This window comes from Coregonus clupeaformis, chromosome 1, assembly GCF_020615455.1.
Source record: "Coregonus clupeaformis isolate EN_2021a chromosome 1, ASM2061545v1, whole genome shotgun sequence".
NCBI classification, from domain to species: Eukaryota; Metazoa; Chordata; class Actinopteri; order Salmoniformes; family Salmonidae; genus Coregonus; species Coregonus clupeaformis.
In genome coordinates this window covers 62,059,729-62,083,601 of record NC_059192.1, presented here as the reverse complement: position 1 = coordinate 62,083,601, position 23,873 = coordinate 62,059,729, and the positions used below count along the sequence as shown (strand labels likewise).

Sequence of the window (23,873 nt, the reverse complement as noted above, 5' to 3'; positions counted from 1 at the left end):
TTACACTTTACTGTCTTTATGAAAATACGTATTTATTCACTGTCTTTATTCTCATGTAGCTTTCTATGACTGCTTCCAACCTCGTAGCAATTCAACTGGTCTCAGTAGGCTACAAAAAACGGTGCAAACTGTCGGATGATTCTCTCTTTTGATAGGCTATGACTCATAGCAGGTGAGACAATTATGTCTATGGTCTATCTATAGATAGACATCTTAGTGAGAGGTCTAGCCCAATGTCAGCACCAGTGGTCTGCTCATCCAGTTTATAGGCTAGATTAGAATCTTCCAAAAAGAGCTTCAGTGATGGGGATGAATTAAGAATATGGTAATTAGCCTATGCCTATATGCATGTTGAAATAATAAACTCCCCCAAACTACCATAAATTATATTTTGAAATTAGTATGCTTGTGACTACAGTAGTTTAGCCCATGCTAGACATATTTAAGGATTTTGAAAGAAATAAGTATTTTTATGTATGTAATCAATATTTTCAGTAGGCCTACTACACGCCTGTTTGTGCATGGCCATGTGGTTCCTCTCAAAACATATTGAATAATATGGTGTCCAGATTATATCTGTTTACAACTTCTTTGGCACTCTACATGACCCCAAGGCTAAGTTTTGTTCCGGACCGCACAATTCCTTGCACAACGGCGGGGGCAGTGTTGAGTAGTATGAAGTTCTATATTTTACCACCAAACTTGCTTTGGTTGAAAACGGAGCAAAGTTGGCACAAAGTTGGTTCACAAAAGAACGAACTCTGCATATATCAATTGTGTCATTGTCACCAATCAACTTCAAAATCACTTCAACTTCAAGATGGCTCTGTCTTGGATTATTTTGGCATTAAATAAGCAGCATATTTTGCATTGATAACCAAATATAATCTCAGCAACTGTTCAAACAATAAACCAAACAACATTGTAGCCTTTTTAAATCCCTCCTAGAGTCGATTGACACCAATTAACATAACAAAAATCCCCATCAAAATCTGTCTGTTTAAACTAAAGATATCCACCTATGTCGGCTTTCCATCTGCAATGGAAAGTGGCAGAGCTACAGTGCTGTTTGTCAGACCAGGAGACATCCCGAAAATCGGTCTTCTCAAGAAAACATATGTAGCTTCTGAAAGGTTAAGCCTAGAAACTACACTGAACACAAATATAAACGCAACATGCAACAATTTCAAAGATTTTACTGAGTTATAGTTCATATAAGGAAATCAGTCAATTGAAATAAATAAATTAGGCCCTAATCTATGGATTTCCCGACTGGGATTACTGATATTAATCTGTTGGTCACAGATACCTTTTTTTTTTTTTAAGTAGGCGCATGGATTAGAAAACCAGTCAGTATCTGGTGTGACCAACATTTGCCTCATGCAGCGCGACACAGCTCCTTCGCATAAAGTTGATCAGGCTGTTGATTGTGGCCTGTGGAATGTTGTCCCACTTCTCTTCAATGGCTGTGCGAATTTCCTGGATATTGGCGGGAACTGGAACACGCTGTCGTACATGTCGATCCAGAGATTCCCAAACATGTCTGATGAGTATGCAGACCATGGAAGAACTGGGACATTTTCAGCTTCCAGGAATTGTGTACAGATCCTTGCGACATGGGGCCACGCATTATCATGCTGAAACATGAGGTGATGGCGGCGGATGAATGGCACGACAATGGGCCTCAGGATCTCATCACGGTATCTGCGCATTCAAATTGCCATTGATAAAATGCAATTGTGTTTGTTGTCCGGAGCTTATGCCTGCCCATACCATAACCCCACCGAGACCATGGGGCACTCTGTTCACAACAATGACATCAGCAAACCACTGATTTGAGAGAAATAAGCTTTTTGTGCATATGGAACATTTCTGGGATCTTTTATTTCAGCTCATGAAACATGGGACCAACACTTTACATGTTGTATTTATATTTTTGTTCAGTGTAGATAAAGTGCCTCATTGCCAAAAGTATCCCTTTAACCAGTGGTGTAATGTACTTAAGTAAAACATATTTTGAATTACTACATAAGTCGTTTTTTGGGGTATCTGTGCTTTACTTTACTATTTATATTTTTGCCAACTTTTACTTCACTACATTCCTAAAGAAAATAATGTACTTTTTCTCCATACATTTTCCCTGACACCCAAAAGTACTCGTTACATTTTGACAGGAAAATGGTCCAAATCACATACTTATCAAGAGAACATCCCTGGTCATCCCTACTGCCTCTGATCTGGCGGACTCACTAAACACAAATGCTTCGTTTGTAAATTATGTCTGCGTGTTGGAGTGTGCCCCTGCCTATCCGTCAATAAAAATAAAATAAAAATTGTGCCTTCTGGTTTGCTTTATATAAAGAATTTGAAATATTATACTTTTACTTTTGATACTTAAGTACATTTGAGCAATTCCATTTACTTTTGAAACCAAAAACGTTTAGACTTTTACTTAAGTCATATTGAGTATTTTCTCCCACCACTACCTTTAACTATCATATCAGCAAGATTCTTTAATTTTCAAATACAAAGGGATACACTTACTGTATGCGGTTTAGGAAAGTGTACCCAGCTGTATTTTGAGAAACACATGCAATCCATTTTATTTATTTTATTTTACCTTTATTTAACCAGGTAAGCCAGTTGAGAACAAGTTCTCATTTACAACTGCGACCTGGCCAAGATAAAGCAAAGCAGTGCGATAAAAACAACAACCCAGAGTTACATATGGGGTAAAACCAAACATAAAGTCAAAAATAGCACAGAAAATATATATACAGTGTGTGCAAATGTAGCAAGTTATGGAGGTAAGGCAATAAATAGGCCATAGTGCAAAATAATTACAATTAGTATTAACACTGGAATGATAGATGTGCAAGAGATGATGTGCAAATAGAAATACTGGGGTGCAAATGAGCAAAATAAATGACAATATGGGGATGAGGTAGTTGAGTGGGCTAATTTCAGAAGGGCTGTGTACAGATGCAGTGATCCGTAAGCTGCTCTGACAACTGATGCTTAAAGTTAGTGAGGGAGATAAGAGTCTCCAGCTTCAGAGATTTTTGCAGTTCGTTCCTGTCATTGGCAGCAGAGAACTGGAAGGAATGGCTGCCAAAGGAGGTGTTGGCTTTGGGGATGGCCAGTGAGATATACCTGCTGGAGCGCAGACTACGGGTGGGTGTTGCTATGGTGATCAATGAGCTAAGATAAGGCGGAGATTTGCCTAGCAGTGATTTATAGATGGCCTGGAGCCAGTGGGTTTGGCGACGAATATGTAGTGAGGACCAGCCAACAAGAGTGTACAGGTCACAGTGGTGGGTAGTATATGGGGCTTTGGTGAGAAAACGGATGGCACTGTGATAGACTACATCCAATTTGCTGAGTAGAGTGTTGGAGGCTATTTTGTAAATGACATTGCCGAAGTCAATAGTCAGTTTTACGAGGGCATCTTTGGCAGCATGAGTGAAGGAGGCTTTGTTGCGAAATAGGAAGCCGATTCTAGATTTAACTTTGGATAGGAGATGCTTAATGTGAGTCTGGAAGGAGAGTTTACAGTCTAACCAGACACCTAGGTATTTGTAGTTGTCCATATACTCTAGGTCAGACCCGTCAAGAGTAGTGATTCTAGTCGGGTGGGCGGGTGCCAGCAGTGTTCGATTGAAGAGCATGCATTTAGTTTTACTAGTGTTTAAGAGCAGTTGGAGGCTACTGAATGAGTTTTGTATGGCATTGAAGCTCGTTTGGAGGTTTGTTAACACAGTGTCCAAAGAAGGGCCAGATGTATACAAAATGGTGTCGTCTGCGTAGAGGTGGATCTGAGAGTAACCAGCAGCAAGAGCGACATCATTGATATACACAGAGAAAAGAGTCGGCCCAAGAATTGAACCCTGTGGCACCCCATAGAGACTGCCATAGGTCCAAACAACAGGCCCTCCGATTTGACACATTGAACTCTATCTGAGAAGTAGTTGGTGAACCAGGCGAGGCAGTCATTTGAGAAACCAAGGCTATTTAGTCTGCCAATAAGAATGCGGTGGTTGACAGAGTCGAAAGTCTTGGCCAGGTCGATGAAGACGGCTGCACAGTACTGTCTATTATCGATCGCGGTTATAATATCGTTTAGGACCTTGAGCGTGGCTGAGGTGCACCCATGACCAGCTCGGAAACCGGATTGCATAGCGGAAAAGGTACGGTGGGATTCGAAATGGTCGGTGATCTGTTTGTTAACTTGGCTTTCAAAAACTTTCGAAAGGCATGGATATAGGTCTGTAACAGTTTGGATCTAGAGTGTCACCCCCTTTGAAGAGGGGGATGACCGTGGCAGCTTTCCAATCTCTGGGGATCTCAGACGTTTACGAAAGAGAGGTTGAACAGGCTAGTAATAGCGGTTGCGACAATTTCGGTGGCTATTTTTAGAAAGAAAGGGTCCAGATTGTCTAGCCCAGATGATTTGTAGAGGTCCAGATTTTGCAGCTCTTTCAGAACATCAGCTGTCTGAATTTTTGTGAAGGAGAAGCAGGGAGGGGGGGGGGGCATGGGCAAGTTGCAGCGGAGGGTGCAGAGCATGGCCAGCCGTAACAAAATGCTTGTTGAAATTCTCGATTATTGTAGATTTATCGGTGGTGACAGTGTTTCCTAGCCTCAGTGCAGTGGGCAGCTGGGAGGAGGTGCTCTTATTCTCCATGGACTTTACAGTGTCCCAAAACTTTTTGGAGTTAGTGCTACAGGATGCAAATTTCTGTTTGAAAAAGCTAGCCTTTGCTTTCCTAACTCCTTGTGTATATTGGTTCCTAACTTCCCTAAAAAGTTGCATATCGCGGGGGCTATTTGATGCTAATGCAGTACGCCACAGGATGTTTTTGTGCTGGTCAAGGGCAGTCAAGTCTGAGGAGAACCAGGGGCAATATCTGTTCTTAGTTCTGAATTTTTTGAATGGGGCATGCTTATTTAAGATTGAGAGGAAAGCACTATTAAAGAACAACCAGGCATCCTCTACTGACGGAATGAGATCGATATCCATCCAGGATACCTGGGCCAGGTCAATTAGGAAGGCCTGCTCGCCTGTCTATCCCTGTTCTCTCCTCTCCGCACAGGCTATACAAACGCCTCACACCGCGTGTCTGCTGCCTCTCTAACCTGGTGGTCCCTGCACGCACCACCCACGTGGAGTTCCAGGTCTCAGGCAGCCTCTGGAACTGCCGTTCTGCTGCCAACAAGGCAGAGTTCATCTCAGCCTATGCTACCCTCCAGTCCCTCGACTTCTTGGCGCTGACGGAAACATGGATTACCACTGAAAACACAGCTACTCCTACTGCTCTCTCCTCGTCTGACCATGTGTTCTCGCATACCCCGAGAGCATCTGGTCAGCGGGGTGGTGGCACAGGAATCCTCATCTCTCCCAAATGGACATTCTCTATTTTTCCCCTGACCCATCTGTCTATCTCCTCATTTGAATTCCATGCTGTCACAGTCACTAGCCCATTTAAGCTTAATATCCTTGTCATCTATCGCCCTCCAGGTTCCCTTGGAGAGTTCATCAATGAGCTTGACGCCTTGATAAGTTCCTTTCCTGAGGATGGCTCTCCCCTCACAGTTCTGGGGGACTTCAACCTACCTACATCTACCTTTGACTAATTTCTCTCTGCCTCCTTCTTTCCACTCCTCTCCTCTTTTGACCTCACCCTCTCACCATCCCCCCTACTCACAAGGCAGGCAATACGCTTGACCTCATTTTTACTAGATGCTGTTCTTCTACTAATCTCACTGCAACTCCCCTCCATGTCTCCGACCACTACTTTGTATCCTTTTCTCTCTCGCTCTCCTCCAACACTACTCACTCTGCCCCTACTCAGATGGTAATGCGCCGTCGCAACCTTCGCTCTCTCTCTCCCGCTACTCTCTCCTCTTCCATCCTATCATCTCTTCCCTCTGCTCAATCCTTCTCCCTCCAATCTCCTGATTCTGCCTCCTCAACCCTCCTCTCCTCCCCTTTCTGCATCCTTTGACTCTCTATGTCCCCTATCCTCCCGGCCGGCTCGGTCCTCCCCTCCAGCTCCGTGGCTTGATGACTCATTGCGAGCTCACAGAACAGGGCTCCGGGCAGCCGAGCGGAAATGGAGGAAAACTAGACTGCCTGCGGACCTGGCATCTTTTCACTCCCTCCTCTCTACATTTTCTTCATCTGTTTCTGCTGCTAAGGCCACTTTCTACCACTCTAAATTCCAAGCATCTGCCTCTAACCCTAGGAAGCTCTTTGCCACCTTCTCCTCCCTGCTGAATCCTCCTCCCCCTCCTCCCTCTCTGTGGATGACTTCGTCAACCATTTTGAAAAGAAGGTTGACGACATCCGATCCTCGTTTGTTAAGTCAAATGACACTGCTGGTCCTGCTCACACTGCCCTACCCTATGCTTTGACTTCTTTCTTCCCTCTCTCTCCAGATAAAATCTTGCGACTTGTGACGGCCGGCCGCCCAACAACCTGCCCGCTTGACCCTATCTCCTCCTCTCTTCTCCAGACCATCTCCGGTGACCTTCTCCCTTACCTCACCTCGCTGATCAACTCATCCTTGACCGCTGGATATGTCCCTTCCGTCTTCAAGAGAGCGAGAGTTGCACCCCTTCTCAAAAAACCAACACTCGATCCCTCTGATGTCAACAACTACAGACCAGTATCCCTTCTTTCTTTTCTCTCCAAAACTATTGAGCGTGCCGTCTTTAGCCAACTCTCTTGCTATCTCTCTCAGAATGACCTTCTTGATCCAAACCAGTCAGATTTCAAGACTGGTCATTCAACTGAGACTGCTCTTCTCTGTGTCACGGAGGCTCTCCGCATTGCTAAAGCTAACTCTCTCTCCTCTACTCTTGTCCTTCTAGACCTGTCTGCTGCCTTTGATACTGTGAACCATCAGATCCTCCTCTCCACCCTCTCCGAGCTGGGCATCTCCGGCGCGGCTCACTCTTGGATTGCGTCCTACCTGACCGGTCGCTCCTACCAAGTGGCGTGGCGAGAAGCTGTCTCCGCACCACGTGCTCTCACCACTGGTGTCCCCCAGGGCTCAGTTCTAGGCCCTCTCCTATTCTCGCTATACACCAAGTCACTTGTCTCTGTCATATCCTCACATGGCCTCTCCTATCATTGCTACGCAGACAACACACAACTAATCTTCTCCTTTCCCCCTTTTGATAACCAGGTGGCGAATCGCATCTCTGCATGTCTGGCAGACATATCAGTGTGGATGACGGATCACCACCTCAAGCTGAACCTTGGCAAGACGGCGCTGCTCTTCCTCCCGGGGAAGGACTGCCCGTTCCATGATCTCGCCATCACGGTTGACAACTCCGTTGTGTCCTCCTCCCAGAGTGCGAAGAGCCTTGGCGTGACCCTGGACAACACCCTGTCGTTCTCCGCTAACATCAAGGCGGTGACCCGATCCTGTAGGTTCATGCTCTACAACATTCGAAGAGTACGACCCTGCCTTACACAGGAAGCGGCACAGGTCCTAATCCAGGCACTTGTCATCTCCCGTCTGGATTACTGCAACTCGCTGCTGGCTGGGCTCCCTGCCTGTGCCATTAAACCCCTACAACTCGTCCAGAATGCCACAGCCCGTCTGGTGTTCAACCTTCCCAAGTTCTCTCACGTCACCCCGCTCCTCCGCACACTACACTGGCTTCCAGTTGAAGCTTGCATCTGCTACAAGACCATGGTGCTTGCCAACGGAGCTGTGAGGGGAACGGCACCTCCGTACCTTCAGGCTCTGATCAGTCCCTACACCCAAACGAGGGCATTGCGTTCATCCACCTCTGGCCTGCTGGCTCCCCTACCTCTGCTGAAGCACAGTTCCCGCTCAGCCCAGTCAAAACTGTTCGCTGCTCTGGCACCCCAATGGTGGAACAAGCTCCCTCACGACGCCAGGACAGCGGAGTCACTCACCACCTTCCGGAGACATTTGACACCCCACCTCTTTAAGGAACACCTGGGATAGGATAAAGTAATCCTTCTACCCCCCCCTTACCCCACCCCACCAAAAAATATATAATAATAATAATTGTAAAGTGGTTATCCCACTGGCTATAAGGTGAATGCACCAATTTGTAAGTAGCTCTGGATAAGAGCGTCTGCTAAATGACGTAAATGTAATGTAAATGTAGGGAGCGTTTGACAGTGATGAGGGGTGGTCGTTTGACCGCGGACCCATTACGGACGCAGGCAATAAGGCAGTGATCGCTGAGATCCTGGTTGAAGACAGCGGAAGTGTATTTAGAGGGTAAGTTAGTCAGGATGATATCCATGAGGGTGCCCATGTTTACGGATTTAGGGTTGTACCTGGTAGGTTCCTTGATAATTTGTGTGAGATTGAGGGCATCTAGTTTGGATTGTAGGATGGCCGGGGTGTTAAGCATATCCCAGTTTAGGTCACCAAGCAGTACGAACTCAGAGGATAGATGGGGGGCAATCAATTCACATATGGTGTCCAGGGCACCGCTGGGGGCTGAGTGGGGTCTGTAGCAAGCGGCAACAGTGAGATACTTATTTCTGGAAAGGTGGACTTTTAGAAGTAGAAGCTCAAACTGTTTGGGCACAGACCTGGATAGTATGATAGAGCTCTGCAGGCTATCTCTACAGTAGATTGCAACTCCACCCACTTTGGCAGTTCTATCTAGACGGAAAATGTTGTAGTTGGGGATGGACATTTCTGAATTTTTGGTGGCCTTCCTAAGCCAGGATTCAGACACTGCTAGAACATCATGGTTGGTGGAGTGTGCTAATGCAGTGAATAACTCAAACTTAGGAAGGAGGCTTCTGATGTTAATGTGCAGAAAACCAAGGCATTTAAGGTTACATAAGTCAACAAATGATAACTCCTGGGGAGTAGGAGTGATACTGGGGGCTGCAGGGCCTGGGTTAGCCTCTACATCACCAGAGGAACAGAGGAGGACTAGAATAAGGATACGGCTAAAGGCTTTAAGAACTGGTCTTCTAGTGCGTTGTGTACTGAGAATAAAGGGGGCAGATTTCCGGGCGTTGTAGAGTAGATTCAGGGCATTATGTTCAGACAAGGATATGGAAGGATATGAGTACAGTGGAGGTAAACCTAAGCGTTGGGTAACAATGAAAGAGATAGCATCACTGGAGGCACCGATTGAGCCGGTCTCGGCGTGTATGGGGGGTGGAACAAAGGAGCTATTTGAGGCAGTTTGAGAATGACTTGGGGTTCTATATTGAAATTGTATAATAAGAACTAACTGGAACAGCAATAGGCAAGGCGTATTGACATGGGAGAGAGGCATAAAGCAATCACAGGTGTTATTAGAGAGAGCTACGACAACAACTGGTAATGGCGATGAAAGTTTGGGCTGAGGCTAAACAGATAAACAGGACAAGGTACCGTGTAAAGGAACAGTCCAGCAGGCATCAGCTGTGCAGCTGAGTGATCATAAGGTCCAGTGAACAGCAATATGTGAGTCCGAGAGCAGTTCGAATTGGTGCTAAAGCACAGCGAGCAGGAAGCACAGCTGTTGTTTGCGTGTGCTAGCGGGCCGGGGCTAGCAGATGGATCTTCGTGGTCGTCGCAATGGGAAGTCTGTTGAAACCACAGACGATTACATCGGCAGACCTGTCGTGATGGATCGGCGGGGCTCCGTGTCGACTCTAGGAGGTCCCGTCCGGTTGACAGAGAGGTAGATAGCCGGGAGATGTGCCTGACTCGAGGCTAGCTCCAGGCTGATTAGCCAACAACAACATCCATTTGGTTGCAGCTAGCTAGTTGCGATGATTAGGTGTTAAAGGTCCAGTGATTTAGTGATTCTGGCAGAAAATCCGATATGTTCTGGGTCGATAATGCGCTGTGCAGACAGTGCAGACTGGCCGATAATAGTCCAGGCTAGAGCTTTCTGGGAGGTAGTGCAGGCCACGGACAATGGTGAAAAACCGCTAACGGTGGCTAATAGCAAGTAGCTAGTTAGCTGGCTACTCCCGTCCGGTAGACAGAGAGGTAGATAGTCGGGATATGGGCCTGGCTCAAGGCTAACTGGTGCTTGCTTCGGGGGCAGTGGTGATTAGCCTACAGCAACATCCATTCGGTTGCGGCTAGCTAGTTGCGATCCGGTGTTAGGGTCCAGTGATTCAGTTATTCCGGCAGAAAATCCGATGTTCTGGGTGAAAACCGCTAACGGTGGCTAATAGCAAGTAGCTAGTTAGCTGGCTAGCTAGTTTCAACTGGATATTCTAGATAAAGGTGAGTAAATAATAGAACCCGTTCCACATTGAGTGAGGCGGGTTGCAGGAAAATATATTTAGTAGAAGGATGAAAAGTGTGATAGGGAAATATGTACGAAAAATACAAAACAATACAAAAAACAGCCTATTTACACGGACACACAACAAAGAACACGACCGCACTGCTACACCATCTTGGATCAAAATCCAGCCGGAATGTGGAATGGAATGGTGAAATGGAAATGCGAGTGCAAGATCAGAAGATGTCATAGTCGAGCTGGTGTGTAAAAGCATCCAGGTGCAATTTTGCTAAACTGAGCACAGTAAGTCCTATCTTTCGTACGTGAAAGATTATTTCTTGCCTATATGAAAGTTAAGTTCCAAAGGTTGCCAAAACCGTATCGCTAACGAGGGTTAATAACGTTTCTAAACGTTAAAAGAGAGTGTAGGGTTTGTAGTTCACTTGGAGCCAGTTGTTCTCCACCCATACCTGGGACCGGCTGTACGCCACCTTGGGTTTTCCAGAGCTACCGTAGCCTATGGTTCATTCCCTCTATGTAATTATGTCTTCTCAACAGAAGATGATGTAGGTTCGGCCCTAATTTATGTGCTCTCTGACAGCTGGAGTTGGAAGACAGAGGATAATGCCAAAGGACTAGTAAATTCTACCCCCTCTGAGGGGCCTAAATGTTTCTCTCTGTTACAGTATTCAGAGGACTAACTATTGAATGTGATAGAATAATGATATATTATCCATGTCTGGTAACTTGTTCATTGAGAATAACTCTGATGCTATTGCCTTTGGAAAGTACAACCTTATTCTAAAATGTATTAAATAGTTTTTTCCCCTCATCAATCTGCACACAATACCCTATAATGACGAAGCAACAGGTTTTTAGACATTTTTGCAAATGTATTAAAAATAAACTCAGTACTTTGTTGAAGCACCTTTGAGAGCAATTATAGCCTTCAGACTTCTTGGGTATGATGCTACAAGCTTGGCACACCTGTATTTGGGGAGTTTCTCCCATTCTTCTTTGCAGATCCTCTCAAGCTTCTGTCTGGTTGGAAACATATTTTATATTTGAGATTCTTCAAAGTAGCCATCCATTGCCTTGACGACAGCTTTGCACACTCTTGGCATTCTCTCAAAGAGCTTCATGAGGTAGTCACCTGGAATGCATTTCAATGAACAGGTGTGCCTTGTTAAAAGTTAATTTGTTTGAGCCAATCAGTTGTGTTGTGACAAGGTAGGGGGGGTATACAGAAGATAGCCCTATTTGGTAAAAGTCCATATTATGTCATGAACAGCTCAAATAAGCAAAGACAAACGACAGTCCATCATTACTTTAAGACATGAAGGTCAGTCAATACGGAAAATTTCAAAGACTTTGAAAGGTTCTTCAAGTGCAGTCGCAAAAACCACCAAGCACTATGATGAAACTGGCTCTCATGAGGACCGCCACAGGAAAGGAAGACCCAGAGTTACCTCTGCTGCAGAGGATAAGTTCATTAGCGTTACCAGTCTCAGAAATTGCAGCCCAAATAAATGCTTCACAGAGTTCAAGTAACAGACACATTTCAACATCAACTGTTCAGGGGAGACTGCGTGAATCAGGCCTTCATGGTCAAATTGCTGCAAAGAAACCACAACTAAAGGTCACCAATAAGAAGAAGAAGAGACTTGCTTGGGCCAAGAAACACGAGCACTGGACATTAGACCGGTGGAAATCTGTCCTTTGGTCTGACATTTTTGGTTCCAACCGCTGTGTGAGACGCAGAGTAGGTGAACAGATTATCTCTACATGTGTGGTTCCCACCGTGAAGCATGGATGAGGAAGTGTTATGGTGTGGGGGTGCTTTGCTGGTGACACTGTCTGTGATTTATTTAGAATTCAAGGCACACTTAACCAGCATGACTACCACAGCATTCTGCAGCGATACGCCATCCCATCTGGTTTGCGCTTAGTGGGACTATCATTTGTTTTTCAACAGGACAATGACCCAACACACCTCCAGGCTGTGTAAGGGCTATTTCACCAAGAAGGAGAGTGATGGAGTGCTGCATCAGATGACCTGGCCTCCACAATCACCTGACCTCAACCCAATTGAGATGGTTTGGGATGAGTTGGACCGCAGAGTGAAGGAAAAGCAGTCAACAAGTGCTCAGCATATGTGGGAACTCCTTCAAGACTGTTTTGAAAATCATTCCTGGTGAAGCTGGTTGAGAGAATGCCAAGGGTGTGCAAAGCTGTCATCAAGGCAAAGGGTGGCTATTCAAATATAAAATAAATGTTGATTTGTTAAACACTTTTTTGGTTACTGCATGATTCCATGTGTTATTTCATAGTTTTGATGTCTTCACTATTATTCTACAATGTAGAAAATAGTAAAAATAAAGAAAACCCTTGAATGAGTAGGTGTGTCCAAACTTTTGACTGGTACTGTATATGCCTAGAATTACAGTATGCTTTGTTAATGTCAGTATTACCTTGTAACTTAAGCTTCATGCCTTGTATGTGAACCCATTCATATGACAAAGTTATTAAATAATACATGCTTTGATACTTGCTTCTCGTGACCATTCATTGATCTTAGTTAGCTAAACGCATAATACTTGATTGCACATGGTTCAACTGTAGTTCATATTGCTAATTATTTTTATGGAGTCAGATAAACATTTGAATAGGCTAATTGCTTAGTCTTATTATGAGTCGCACGTGAGGTATTTATGATGTCATATATACTGTATATTCACATATTGAATATTTACTACACTACAATGTCACTTTGTATCCAAGATCTGACTTTTGGTTTTAGCAGAAAGGAAGAGAGAGGCCCAACTCTGCAGAAAATCTGTCTCCCTCCAGAAGTTGCCGTTGTTTCGCCCACCAAGCAAGGAATTTTTGTGTAAGAGAGTGTCGAAATTTGGTCATCAAAAAATGTATGGTTATTTTCTGCGTGTGTTTGTTTTGATCGAATAGAAGTTTTGTAATGCTTAAGTTGTTACTAGTCTACTGATATAAATAGGACACATTACATCCCAGCAACTTTGAGAAAAAATAACTTTATATCGGAGTTGTCTCGAGATGCCTTGCATATTCATGAAACGAGGCTAGTAGCATAGCATCTCTCTCCATTGAATACAGGCAGTTGATGTTAACAACCCTCTTTGAATATTCAAAAAAGGATTAGAATAATGAGATGTATCCATCAATCCAAAGAAAGGATATGTGGGACCTAGACAGCCCGCCGTGCCGCTTTGTGGACAACGACTCCCATTGTTAGGGCAGAGAGACATGTATCCAGTGGCGTGTATTCATGGTGCCAAGGGAAGCCAGGCTTCTCAAAAAAATTGACCAATAAAACATTAAATTAAAAAGAATGTGTCTTTCATCTCTCTTTGTGTGACGAGTACTGAGGATACGAAGAGGCAGGACGCAGAAATCAACAATGTAAAGGTTTACTTAACACTGAGCAAGAGAACAACAAAGAGCAAGTACATGACATGACACTAACAATCACACACAACACAACACTGAACAGTCCAGGGCTATATAGGGGTGGTGATGAGATGATGAGGTTCAGGTGCGGTGGAGGTGATTAGGGTGCGTTGGGTTTCCATTTCGGTGTTGCCGAGGTGGTGCGCTCAGACCGGTGGCTCAGTAGACCGGCGAATCAGAGTGCCGGAGGGGAGCAAAGGGAGGAGACGTGACACTGTGTTTCATGATTTTCCTTCAATTCGCAAGAGGCTGAATGTATCTCACAGGAGAAAGCTTCCGAGCAAGTGAAACAGCACCCCTCTGTCTCTCTAAGTGTAGGCCATCAATCTGATGCTGTCTGGTCCAAACGAGTATAATATTATTGCCGCCAGTAGCATTGAAGGCAAGGGAAGCCAGCGAGCATTTGGCCTCCCTTGATAAAAAAAACTATAAAAAATGTGCCAATCAACTGTGAATGGTTCTGGCGCACCATAAAAAAGTGTCAAGGGAAGCCAGCTTGGATTTTGGCATCACTGCTATCAAATCCCATTGAGAGCATAGGTCATTAACAGGAAAACTTGAATTGTTGCATCTCGTTAAAATTGGACCTTTCCTAAATTAGCCATGGATGGAGATAGGGATTTGGACTTGTGGTTTTACTTAATTCTTTGTACTGGCCAATGATTATAACTGCGATTCTGATCCAACCATTAATTCATACATTGTTTTGCCCCTGGCCTGAGAGGATGGAAGTTCAATATGTAGCTAGATGTAGAAGGCTAAGGTTAACTAGCTAAAGTTGCCCATGAATGGAAGTTAGGCTAGCGAGCAAGCATTTTAGCCAGGTAGCCTGGGACAAGAAAAAATTAAAGTGTGTACTGTATGACAGAGTGATAGACCGTTTCATCAACATGAAAGATAGGAAGATGGCATTGGCGTTTTGTCTAGAAGTAGGGTGAGTCAACATGTTTTTCTACTTGCACGAACGCGCACGCAAACACACAGAGACAAACACGCACACAGAAATCAGAAAAATGGACAGCCACATCCAATTTAGCGTATGTTGATTGGAGTAAATTGTTTTTGGTATCTTTTAGCTGTCACTGTATTAGACTAAACAGAGGTGATTTGATGATGTTGAAATGTTGAAGTTGAAATGGTGCTGGAATAGTGGACGCAGCCCCTTTTTTCTTTGCGACTTGCAGTAACTCTCTGTGGTTCTAAATCAATAGTTGTTTAGTGGTCCGAAAATGTCGAAAACATGAACTTGCTTGACCATGCTATAGGTCATATACAGTGCATTCGGAAATTATTCAGACCGCTTCCCTTTTTCCACATTTTGTTATGTTACAGCCTTATTCTAAAATATATATTTTTTTTAATGTCTCATCAATCTACACACAATAACCCATAATGACAAAGCGAAAACAGGTTTTTAGAAATGTTTGCTAATTTATTACAAATAAAAAACAGAAATACCTTGTTTACATAAGTATTCAAACCCGTTGCTATGAGATTCGAAATTGAGCTTAGGTGCATGCTGTTTCCATTGATCATCCTTGAGATGTTTCTATTTGATTGGAGTCCACCTGTGGACAATTCATTTGATTGGACATGATTTGGAAAGGCACACACCTTTCTATATAAGGTCCCACAGTTGGCAGTGCATGTCAGAGCAAAAACCAAGCCATGAGGTTGAAGGAATTGTCCGTAGAGCTCCGAGACAGGATTGAGTCGAGGCAGAGATCTGGGGAAGGGTACCAATTAAATGTGTGCAGCATTGAAGGTCCCCAAGAACACAGTGGCCTCCATCATTCTTAAAAGGAAGAAATGTGGAACTACCAAGACTCTTCCTAGAGCTGGCCGCCCGGCCAAACTGAGCAATCGGTGGAGAAGGGCCTTGGTCAGGGAGGTGACCAAGAACTTGATGGTCACTCTGACAGAGCTCCAGTGTTCCTCTGTGGAGATGGGAGAAACTTCCAGAAGGACAACCATCTCTGTAGCACTCCACCAATCAGGCCTTTATGGTAGAATGGCCAGACAGAAGTCACTCCTCAGTAAAAGGCACATGACAGCCCGCTTGGAGTTTGCCAAAAGGCACCTGAAGGACTCTCAGACCATGAGAAACAAGATTCTCTGGTTTGATGAAACCAAGATTGAACTCTTTGGCCTGAATGCCAAGCGTCACGTATGGAGGGAACCTGGCACCATCCCTAAGGTTAAGCATGGTGGTGGCAGCATCATGCTGTGTGGATGTTTTTCAGCGGCAGGGACTGGGAGACTAGTCAGGATCGAGGGAAAGATGAACAGAACAAAGTACAGAGAGATCCTTGTTGAAAACCTGCTCAAGGGCGCTCAGGACCTCAGACTGGGGGGAAGGTTCACCTTCCAACAGGACAACAACTCTAAACACACAGCCAAGGCAATGTAGGAGTTGCTTAGGGACAAGTCTGAATGTCATTGAGTGGCCCAGCCAGAGCCCGGACTTGAACCCGATCGAACATCTCTGGAGAGACTTGAAAATAGCTGTGCAGCAACGCTCCCCATCCAACCTGACAGAGCTTGAGAGGATATGCAGAGAAGAATGGGAGAAACTCCCCAAATACAGGTGTGCCAAGCTTTTAGTGTCATACCCATGAAGATTCGAGGCTGTAGTCGCTGCCTAATATGTAAATGTGTTATTTCCGTTTTTTATGTTGAATACATTTGCTAAAATTTATAAAAACCTGTTTTTGCTCTGTCATTATGGGGTATTGTGGGTAGATTGATGAGGGAAAACATGTTTTACATCCATTTTAGAATAAGACTGTAAAGTAATAAAAAATGTGGAAAAAGTCAAGGGGTCTGAATACTTTCCGAATGCACTGTATTTCAAGTACAGGGGAGGATGGCAGGAAGGGACAGAAGAGAGGAAGCTATTTTTTACAAGATTAAGGGTGGGATACAGCCGGTTGAATAAGACTTTAAATGTGATAGGAAAGCATTCAACAGGAAAGTGTGATTTCTGCCAGGAAACGGAGACCATGGAGCATGTATTGCTACAGTGTGGAAAGTATCAGAGGGAAAGAGAGGCTGAGATCTATAATATAATAATATAATATGCGATTTAGCAGACGCTTTTATCCAAAGCGACTTACAGTCATATGTGCATAAATTTTTTTGTGTATGGGTGGTCCCGGGGATCGAACCCACTACCTTGGTGTTACAAGCGCCGTGCTCTACCAGTTGAGCTACCAGTTGAGCTACAGAGGACCACCATCTAGTATGAAGGAGAAGGGGATACAGGGAATTAGTTTTCCTGGCAGAAATCACACTTTCCTGTTGAAAATATTTTATCTTTTTAAGTGCAATCGGGGCTGGCAGATAGTAAATTATTTACTTTCGCCCCGTCTCTGGCCCACACTCCTGTACAATAGGTGGCGGTAATGCGCCTAAACGTTGGATGCCAACTACCAATAAACCCCATCGAAGAAGAGGTCATCGTTCGTGCTGCTATGTAGTTCTTGGCTGTGGTAAAAGTGATGCTGACTGGTACTGTGGGACTTAATTAATCTGCTACATCTACAGCACAAGACAGATTTAAATGTTATTTTGACCAAACGTTCCTCAAAACAGTAGGCTATTTTTGTGGGTCTGCCAAAGTAAAAGCAACAGACTATAAAAAATGGTCACGCTCTCAAAGAACAACGAGAACTGGGAGCTCAGCCGTCCGAGGTGGCGACGCTACAGGATTTTATGTCCGAAGCTGTAAACTTCGCAGACGGTTAATGAAATGGAAACGGCAGAACATGTAGATGCGGTTCTTGTTTGCTCTGTCGATGTCAACGAAAACGAAGAGGCAGGTAAATCGTACTGTTAACATGCCGACTGCAATATAATAGCAACATCTTGCACATTGTTGGACGACAACTGCCGAGTATGCCCGGCTGATGAGGCCGGTCAAACGTGGAAGGGTTATGTTTATATAGCCAGCAATGGGCAGAATACAATCGTAGACTGTGCCATGTTACCATCACAGAACGACCGAGTTGGGAATACAATAATGCTGGATTTGGTTGCAGTGTCTTCCCAGTCGGATCAATGACAGCTGTGTAATTTCAGACCTGTGCAAAGACCCCAGACTGAATGGATTTACTGAGTCATCAGTTAAACTGATGGTCGTGTCCGACGTTGACGAAGGTGAAAGTGGGGGGCCCTTTTGCTGCTCAGACACAGCTGCAAGCGCCTACAGACAAGCGAAGAGGAACGGAATGTTACTGCAGCTGGGTCGTGTTTCAGAGCAGGGAGAACTCCGGGATTGTGCGGGGGAGACTCAAGATTCTAACTCAGTTACACCTAAGGATTCAAATGCGGAGCCAGGGCCAGGGAATCCATCTCTCTGTATAGACAAGCATCAACAGAATTGCACTTTCACAAACTCTGCTGATTCGGACATGAAGAGCAGGGATATGGATTTGTATTTATCGAATGATGATTGGTCTACAGATGTGGGCACTGATTATTGTAGCAAGATAGACACATTTAACAGACTTATGCCAAGGACTTGATTGTTCTGTCAAGGAAGTAAATGTAACAAATAGTGGCTTACATATTATAAACACTGAAGCAAAATGCGATTTTGATGCTGTTTCCTCAGAAAGAACCACACACGTGCCTTTCGATGTCATCTTGGTGCACGCTTCTAATCTGCAGCTCCAAAACATCCAACCATCAAAATTAAAGTGCAACAGCTTGTGATTGAGGCATGCCAGCCCAGAGGAAGCTGTCCCAGCGAACAGTGTTCAGAACCCTGATGGTGTCCCCTCAGAATATAATGCCAAACTCCCGTCTCCCTGCCCGTCAACACTTTCCGAAAACACCAGCAACAGTCCAAACACAGAGCCCAGGAAGAGAGACAACTTGAGTGAGTGCGGTCTCCCAGCTAGGCCGCTCAGCCTCAGGACTAACCCAAACATCGCAGTCTTGTTCAGCTGCGATGCCACGCCTCTCAGCCCGTAGGATGGGGACATGTTTTTCAGGGATGAGGGGGCACTGACTCTAGAAACACTTATATCTGTTGTCGTCAGTGCCTCAGAGAAACTCCCCGATGGGTCGACAGCTCTGTCCTCCTCTTCTAAGTTTGGAATCTCCGATTTTTTTTCACCAGGTAATATGACAACCATCACTGCACTTGCACACGCATGCACGAACACACACACACACACACACACACACTCCATCACCACCACTACAACCAACCCATGCATGCACGTGTTGGAAACCCTCCCGTGTTAATGCTCCATGCTGAATTCCCACAGTGAGCGTGTTGGGGGTTGTAATGGATATTAGTAATGCCCCAGTTATTGTGGTAGGAAGGAATATGGTAGGCCTCACTGAACAATTAGGCCTACTTAGTCTATCTTCTTAGCGTTTAGCCTAGACTTCCGATGGCATCCACAGTGTAATTTATTGTTCATCATGAAACTGATGGACTGCCCTACTATCAACCAACTACCCTATTCCAGCAGCTCATTACTATAGCTGGTTATCTATAATGACCTTCATGTTTTGTAGTGAGTAGGTCCATCATACATTATTACTGAGAGCATCCATTCAAGCACATGCAGGCCTGGTGAATGTCATTGTTTATCTGGTGCGTCTTTATGTTAGTTACATTGCATGGCAGCAGACTGGCAGAAGCACTCACAACGACTACTGATCATCATACTGCAAATGTTGGTTTGACAGGTGGCCGGATGTGTAACTTGTAAAGTAAATTAGCCCATGTCATCTAACTTCTACAGATGAACAGGTTGATGGACAAGGCAGCTGGTTCGTTGTTTTTTTTCCTTCAGTTCCATTAAAGGAAAAGGATTGAATAACAAAGAGGCATTAAACTCCAGAAGCATTTTAATATCAGCTAGAATAAATATAATCTGAAACCTAACAGCTGGAGAAGGCATCCTGTATAACACACAGTCTACCTGTAACACTATTCCCCTGTCCGTCCCTGTGTTGACTGAATGAGATTGGCAGGCCTCCAGTTTTGCCCGCAGCCCAGGGTAATGTGGAGAGAATTGTAGGGTTGTTTCTTTTCTTGCCGGGATTTCATACCACAACAAGCCCTGAGACTGCAGAGGAAATGTTCTCGATCTGTCGCGCTCTCTCTCTGCTACCCCCCCCCCCCTGCCTACCCCACTCTTGCTCCTATGAAAGTACTGTATGATTGGAGCTGAATCAATTCTCTGCTCATTTCAGAAGTATTGATTTTTAGTTGCTTGCAATGCCAGGGACACGCACAGAGACTTATTCTACAAAGGCAATACTCAGCTAGGCCTAGCCCTATAGGATAGGGGCGATTCCCGCGTTATGGACGTCACATTTGCACGCAAAATCACAACTTTAATGTCTCACAGAATCGACTAACAAAATATATGTGAAACTTTTGATGTGTAGGCTATGTCTATAGTTACCCGTTGGAGTGAGTGTTTCCTCAAGAAAGCGGACTTCTAAGTATTGGCATGTTGGAGAAATAAAACAAATAAGTGTTATGGATGTTGCATGAAATGGACAGGCTTTTTGGGGAGGCTAAACATATTAGCAAAAGTCTGAGTTTAAGTCTTAGGTCAAAACATGGATAGCCATTTCGAAGGAAAGGCTTAGCTGAAAACAAAAATGATCATTTTGAAAAGGTTGTCATTTCCATCAGGCTTAGTCTATTACTTTAGAGGAAAAACGACTATTATGGATGTTACACCCTCTTTTATGGATGTTAGTCTGAAATTGACATTCAAATCTTAAAGATTTGGGTGGTCCTCTGTAGCTCAGCTGGTAGAGCACGGCGCTTGTAACGCCAGGGTAGTGGGTTCGATCCCCGGGACCACCCATACACAAAAATTTATGCACGCATGACTGTAAGTCGCTTTGGATAAAAGCGTCTGCTAAGTGGCATATTATATTATTATAAAGATTTCGTGATAAAAATATGTCATTACACATGTTGTCATTTGGAATGTTCTTAAAAAGTCAGCAGAAAGCATAATACTTTAGGATTCCATAATTACAGGTAGCCTGAATAGTATACAAGGCCAGTCACCACACCCTAACATTATTATATTTTAACTTTAAATAGGCCTATATCAAAATGAACCTTTACCAGCTGAATGTAGACACAAATATTAGATTTTTTTGTATTACAACTTTTCTGAAATATTGTAACAAAATATGCAAATGCGACCATATATGCTGAGTGTACAAAACATTAGGAACACCTTCCTAATATGAGTTGCATCCCCTTTTGCCCTCAGAACAGCCTCAATTTGTCGGGGCATGGACTACAAGGTGTAGAAAGTGTTCCACAGGGATGCTGGCCCATGTTGACTCCAATGCTTCCCACAGTTGTGTCAAGTTAGCTGGCTGTCCTTTGGGTGGTGGACCATTCTTGATACATACAGGAAACTGTTGAGCGTGAAAAACCCAGCAGCGTTGCAGTTCTTGACACACTCAAACAGGTGCCTGGCACCTACTACCATACCCTGTTCAAAGGCACTTCAATCTTTTGTCTTGCCCGTTCACCCTCTGAATGGCACACATACACAATCCATGTCTCAAGGCTTCAAAATCCTTCTTTAACCTGTGTCCTCCCCTTCATCTACACTGATTGAAGTGAATTTAACAGGTGACATCAATAAGGGATCATAGCGTTCACCTGGTCAGTCTATGTCATGGAAAGAGCAGGTGTTCCTAATAGTTTGTACACTCAGTATATATGTGCCTATACTGCCAATTCACTTTTCTGGACACTAGATGAAGTCGGTATATTTTGGGGGGCTTTCATTAAATAAACTAAAAAAACACTACAGGACTATTCACAGATTGTTGATGAACACTCTTCTCATCTTTCAATCGAAAAATACTGTACTGCCATGTATGAGAAATGCATTTCAGCATATTTTCCTAAATAATTTTAGCTGAGTTGTTCCACCTCAAAAAGCACAAGAAAGAGGATTTCGATACCCACCATCTCAGATTGTTCTGAAATCGTTTCTGTAGTTAGAAACAGATAAGATTAACATTCCTGAAACATAATTTTGTTGAAAATCATTTGAATTTATTGCACTAAATTGTCCATTTCAATAAATATAGTACCCAACATCCAATTTGGACCAAACCTCTTCTTAACAATGATTACAAATAATAAATGATCAGAAGCCACCCCCACAAACCCCCCAAACCCCACACCAAGCCCACCCCAAAGGCCAGTATACAGTTCTCTATTTTTGACAAGTAGTATGAAGCTGCAGCTTCCCCTGTTCAGAGAAATTAACCATTGAAGTTGCTTGCATTTAGAGGTCTGCACAGGACTGATTTCTTCATTCTTCACCCACAGCTTTTCATACCGCTCCCGCTGGCTTTCTGTCCGACTCCCACCCGCTACCACAAGAACTGGTCCCAAACCCAACCGCAGTCCCGCAATGTTATTTTAGGCGTATGTGACGCAGCTCACTTGCCAGCCATGGTCCCAGCAACTTTGTGCCCTATAGGCAATATCAAATGCCAAAAATAACTTCAGAAATAGGTTACATTTCCAGAGATTCTCACGTGGCCCATTATATTAGGCTATCTGTATTCCTGGGCTATATCAGCCAATAGGCTAGATGTAGTTTGAAAGAAGCAGAGTTGGAAAGAGAGCAGGCACTTTCTCTTGAGCAACGTTTTATAGCCTACCTTTTAAGAGTGGGACGATTTTCAGATGGAGACAAATATGGGTGATCAATATGTAGTAAACCATAGCCTATTCATATTTAGGAAGTTAATTTCCTTGGAAAGATAACTACCCCATGCTTTTCCACCCATGCATAGGCTATAGCCTACTACTTTAGTTGAGACCACATGCACCTGATCTTGCATATATGGCTACTGAACTTGAAGCAGTAAGAATAATGAGAGCGGACACTCAAACTTTTTCTTGAGCTACATTTTGCATAGGCTATAGGATATAGCCTACCTTTTAGGAGGACGATTTGCAGGCAGAGACTAATAAATGGGTAATCCAATATTTATTGAAAATAAAAAGGCGCAACGCTTGCTTTTTTGGATGCACCTCGACTCACATTGATTGAGCGCCCTCCACTTCTTTCCATTATCAATATTTATTTACAGACACTGTAGTAAACTATAGGCTATTCATATTTAAGTAAATTTCCTCTGAAAGATAACTGGCACGTGATTCTCCACACATGCATAGGCAGCCTACTCTACTTCATTGAGACCACACATATACTAGGCTCCCTTGATCTCGCACGTCCAACTAGGAGAGGAGAGGTAGGCTACTGAACTTGAAGCAGCGAATTCTGAGTGTGAATAATGCGACAGAGGTGTTTTTAATACAATATGTAGAATAAAGCATACAAAGCAGAAAGATGACCGTTTCCAAATAATCTGTGGGACAAAAAAAAGTATAATCCCAAAGTTGTCTGTTTGACAGCCCGCTTCTACCTGCAGCATGAAAGATGCAGACCGCGCCACAATGATCTCTGTCGGGACCCGCAGGTCCCACAGACATCCCGGGGGAATGCAGCTCTCTACTTGCATTTTCCCCCATAAATTAGTGTGAAAGTGCCAGTTTTGTCCACGAGATGTCGCTGTTTCTGCTGTTACTGTCACACCCCTTTATCAATTTTGCTTGTCTCTTGTGTTTATTCAATTAATCACTTTTTTATTGCTCATTATGAAAATAAATGGTGTTGTCATCCTCACAAATCAAGCCAGTCTCCCAATCCAACTCTTCTCGAATAGTCCAACAAATGGCAGCATTCTGAGAGGGCTATCCCTATGGTGCATTTCTCATGAATGTGGTGGCGAAATGGACTAGTGACTAAAATGTGACAACCCTAATAAAATAATATAATTAAAAACAGATCAGTCTTATGATTTTCAATAAAATGATTAGAAAACATCTCTATATGTTTGATTAGTGACATTTACCATTAAACCCAATTCATGACCATTGAATACCTTTAGAGACCATAACATTGAAACCATTAGAACTGCTGTAGCCTATTGGTTTGCTTGTTGACCAGGAATGGTCTAACTAATCACAACCTTTTTTGAAGGGAATTAACTATATACACAGGGGCCGTTTCCTGGACACAGATTATGCCTAAGAGAAGGGCAGTTTGTGAGTGTTTGAA

At 43.9% G+C, this 23,873-nt stretch overlaps 1 pseudogene; it reads left to right on the top strand.

Moving 5' to 3' along the window:
* Window positions 1-17,206: 17,206 nt before the first annotated feature.
* The window catches only part of LOC121571597, a 36,926-nt pseudogene continuing 30,259 nt past the window's right edge, over window positions 17,207-23,873 (top strand).